Below are 5,212 nucleotides of genomic sequence, written 5' to 3' on the forward strand. Positions count from 1 at the left end.
TGTGTGTGGGGGGGCGTTTGTGTGTGCGTTTGTGTGTGTGTATGTATAATATTTAGCTTGCTCAATAAAATTAACACAGCGTGTCTAAAAAAGGCCATCTATGTCCCAATTCCAAAAAAAAAACTTTCAACAACTAAAACTGAAGACCTGAGAACAACACCAAGGACAAGTCACATTTCCATGATTTCGAGAAAAAGAGCAAAAACCTAATTTCATGAAATACTTCAAGTAAGTTCCGATTAGAGGGCTTAAGAAGACTTTTTCTGGACCTGACCTTGTTGTTGCATGAAGGCCTTGCATCTTTGAGTAAGAATAACTGAGCGTAGGAACAGAATAGGACAATGTCTACGGTCTCTAACGTTATAGGACTTATACAAGCAGTCTACGTTCTCTAATGTTCAGTGCTTCCAAGCGTGGCATCGAATCCCGGTCCCGGAAACTTTGGGGTAGTTGTTTTTTGGTTGTCTTTTTTTCCCTCTCCTTCTCCTTACTGACCAACCATTTGCCCCCGGACCCCCAACCAGGACGAATAATTGGCAGGAGGAACAATTGGCAGGGGTCTGGGGGCCGCAGGAGGGCCCTGGGTAAAGAACATTTTCTATTGAAGAGCTAAGATTTGGCCTCTCTGATTCTAAAATAAATTTTACAAAATTAGACTCACAGACCAAAGAAAGCCACTGTTGAAATGTATTTTAACCAGGTATAAAGTGGGTAAAAGGAAAAGTAGGCCTAGATCTATACTTAGTAGATAAAAGCTCATCTCGGGGGACAAAACCAGAATGCGCACGCTTCACCACGACATAAGAAATTACAAAGCAAAACATTATAATTATGGGAAAAATTGTTCAGCTGGGAGGAGGAGAAGAAGAAGAAAAAAGAAGAAAAAAAGCTTCCAATGCCGGGATTCGAACCCACACTCATAAAGTAATTGTATCACTTCAAGCGCAGACACGCTGACCAACGATCAGAGGTAGATTAAACTTAATATATACAGCACTGTTTCAGGAAAGGCGGCAACATAGATCAAGATGAAGACATGTAGTTTTCTACAACAAAGAAAGTGAGAAAGTCGGAAACATGGTAGTAGGTGGGAGGGATATCAATGAGGCTGCGGGCATTGGATCGGCAGATGAGGTCAGGAGGAAACTTTCTAAAAATGGCGGAAAATCGGAAACACTGAACGTTAGAGAACGTAGACAGCTTGTATAATATATCTTTAACGTTAGAGAACTTAGACACAACCACAGAATAGTGCGTCGTCAGTGCTATTAATAGATAGCCCTTTGTCGCCGCTTTCGAATGATAATATGCAAAGCTCTATTGTTTTTAGGAAAATGGGACTTAACCTTGTTGATGTTCTCAGGTCTTCAATTCAACCAAGAGGACCCACAAGCTGTAAATATGACGAAAATCAATTTACTAGTTCGGCGAATAATCAAGCTTTAAAATTGTCAACCAAAATTGAGTAAAACACATAATTTTACTTTTCAAAAGCTTTATTAAGTAACGGGAGCAAGGTGGTCCGTTCTGATTTCAAGACGAGGACCGTTAAAAACCAAAACGGTTATATCAGATGAATATAATAATAATGTATATCTGACCGTGTTGAGAAAGTCTTGGAGAAGTTTGGAGAGAAAAGGTGTTATACTGTTAGGTGAGGAGGCCTGGTTCCAGCAGGAGGTGGGGCCACACCCAACACACCAATAGTGGCCCTAGAACGGTTGTAAGAAATATTTCGGCAATGTCTTAACCATATCCGTAAACCTGGGATCCTTTTGTATCCAGGGGTTGTATTCTTCACATTTTGGAATACTTCTAGTGCGAAGATCTCTTTGAAACTGTCAGTATTTCTCAAAAAAATTGTTTTAACAGACTGTTATGCAAAGCGTAGGGATCGGATTAACGAGTAAATTTCCTTTTTGGAAAGTCGTTTGGATACGACAGTAAAACACAACGTACGGATAGGATAGGGTTAAATTGTAAGCCAAAAGCTTACAAATGCGTATTCTCGGCATTGCATTCCCTCGACTTGTCCCATCCCCCATTCTTGATGTTTTAAGAATTTGGGGGGGGGGGGGGGAGGTTTATTGATTAAGTTATCAATTTATTTATTCATTTATTTATCTATTTATTTCTATATTTATTTATCCTTGTTTGTTTTACATTCCTTTCCTTTCTTTTTTTTCTTTTTTCGGAGTTGGGGAAGTGTTATTTTGACGGACAAGTCTATGGAAACAACCCACACACAACCAAACAGTTGAAACTCAGAGCTGAAAGAATCAACCCAGAAACAAGCTTACTTTATTTTACTTTTATCCGCCGCTTATACCCTTTTGGGTGTCGCGGGAAGAAAGAGACGTCTCTCTGTCACCAGCAGGAGAACTTGGGTCAGGGGGATGCCGTGGGTGGTTAATGTTTCCCTGATTCCATCTATCCAGGTCTTTCTCGGTCGCCCTCTAGCGCCCTCACAAACATGCAACATGGTTATTCAAAGTTTCCACCGGCATATTCGAGCTTGTCTGGTGCGAAATGGTCCAATCCAGGAGCATTCAATATACAGGGCTACCAACCTCCATCGGTTTATTTGATAATGTCAGCTTTGTATGAAGTTGTTCTTCAAATCACAAATTCATTGTGGTTGATATTTTAAAGAAGTTACTGTACTGGCATTTCGCTCAATCAATTATGGTTGAACATTTATAACTTGTTCGTTCGATCACGTGTGTCCCTTTAGTTGAATTTTTGTTTGTTTGCTTGTTTATTTGTTTGTTTGTTTGTTGTTGTTGTTTTTGGGGGGGTGTTCCTTGAGTTTGTTTGTTTGTTTGTTTTTGTTTTGTTTTTTGGTGGTGGGGTTTGGGGGGGGGGGGGGGGGGGGGTGAGGGGGGTTCAAGTTTGTTAAAATTAGCAAAAAGAAGAGCAAGTTATTGCCCTTTTATTGGGCCCTTTTCTTTTTTCTTTTCGCTTCTTTTTTATTGTGTTTTTGTTGTTAAGACTCCTGTATTGGTGATCTAATTTGTGCTGATGGAGGCATAATACATGAACAATTATTTACAGTTTTCATGGACAGTTGAATAGCAAGGTTTTTGGCATTTAAATTCTGGATGGGGCGCAATGTTCTGGTCATGGAGCGTGAGAAAAACCAAACCACGGTGGGGATGCCCAGTTCTCAGTTCTTAGCATCGAGCAGCTGTTCCATTGTACGAAGCCTATTTTTAAAGATTTTATTTATATTTTTGTTTTTGTTTATAGACATTGCAGTTTCAGAATCTACGAAACGGGATGCATGTGCTGAAGATGTAATAATATTTGGTCAACATTTATATTCTAAGTGTTTTTTTAAAAAGCAAGATAAAATGCACAGAGAAGGTGCGTGTTTTTTTAAAGATTGGAACAGCTTTTCTTTTTAAAAATTTATTAAAGAGTTTTGCTTTCTGGGCTTTAGGACATCGTTGAAAAGCATGTCGACGACGTATGTCTCAATTGCTAAAAGAGTACGTCTACCCCCCCCCCCCCCCCCCGGGGGCGGTGCTACTGACTGAAGTGTCTTTAGGCCATTCCCACATTGGTACGTTAACCTGTTCTTATGCACAGTAGAATTTTAATTGTAAAGGGGCTGATTCATCGATGTCATACTCATAACTGTGCCTGAACTGCAACAGGGAACTGATGCTTTTTCTTTCCTAATCCTTACTAGCGTCATTTTCCCTCCTCTTCACTTGTACGTTTGTCATACTCTTGTGACCCGCTATTTCCGGGGTGCCTTGATAGTCGAAGCAGACTTTGTGCTCTTGAAGCAAGAGAGGTGAGCTGAGTAACTGATTCCATGTAAGGACTTCTCTGTTTACATCCATTTCTTGACGCTCATATTACCTTATGCAGTTGCGAGCGCTGTAAAACCTCTATTAAAACTAAACCAAGAGTATGTCCCTTACCCCTTCCAGCCCCAACCATTTTTCTGCACTTCCTAACCTCAACCCCAGGTAAATACGGCAGACAGCATGCCCCTGTCCCTACCAATACAGCAGTATTTTAGTAAAAAAGAGACATGCTTTCTAAAAAGTGATGCAGTGACTTTGTTATGAGGTTTAGTCAATATAACATTGTCTGAAGGCAAATGAACAAACTATATGAAAAGTTTAATTCTGTTCGCTGTCCTTTAAAAAAATTCGCAAATTCGATACTCCCCCCCCCCCTCCCCCCCCCCTGAAAATATTATAGTTACGCTCTTGGGACAGGCGGCGACAGGAGCGCGCCTGGGGAATAAACGCTCTTGGGACGTGGGAAGTACAAGCGCTGCTGAAAATAATATGTGAGGCAGCGTGGTGGAATCGGGCTTTCGTCAAAATTATGAAATCGAAGAAAATAGATGTTTTCTCCCTGCTTAGCAATTTTTATCAAATTTTCGTTCTTAGGCTCAACACTTTTTATGTCCTTTTACAAACACATTCCTTTGAGGATTTCACCAAAAACGTTGATTAAAGGTACAAAAAATAAAATTTTACAGTTTCCATGGACTCTCCAGCTTGGGAATGTACCAAGTTTTGGCGGCCATTTTCTCGCTAATTTTACCTCTTAAATCAGGTGACCCCCACCTCCTTCTATCCAAAATATCTCCCACTTCTATTGAAGATGGATGGGTAATTTTTTCATTGAAGGCAAAACAAATGAACAAGCTTTAAGATGATACCAATAACTCAATATGTCCAAAAATTGACGAGAGCCTGGTTCCACCGCGCTGCCTCACATATGTCACGACAGGGTGGAATAAGGCCCTCGTCAATTTTTGGGCTTGTGGCGTTATGGGTATTGTCTTCAAGGTTGTTTATTTGCCTTGCTTACATGAAAAGAAATACCCATTTCTCTTGAATACAGGTTGAGATATTTGCAATTGAGGGAAGTGGGGGTCGCCTGGTTTTAGAGGTGAAATTAGAGGGAAAATGGCTGCCCAAAGTTTGGTTAGTTACTAAGGTTACTGCTGAGTGGGGGGTTTTCTGATCTGTTGTTTGTTTGTTTGTTTGTTCGTATTTATTGGACCAGACCTTCGACGGACAAATCGATAAGAGAGAGCCCTGGGCAGGAAATATTGTGACAGCTTGCCAGGGAAGTACATTTGATAGAAGATATATCGTTTATATATGAGAGGCACCCTGGTGAAATCAGGCGCTCGTCAATATGATGAAATCATAGAAATCTATATTTTAAGGCCTTTGGG

Source organism: Aplysia californica, unplaced genomic scaffold, assembly GCF_000002075.1.
Source record: "Aplysia californica isolate F4 #8 unplaced genomic scaffold, AplCal3.0 scaffold00368, whole genome shotgun sequence".
NCBI classification, from domain to species: Eukaryota; Metazoa; Mollusca; class Gastropoda; order Aplysiida; family Aplysiidae; genus Aplysia; species Aplysia californica.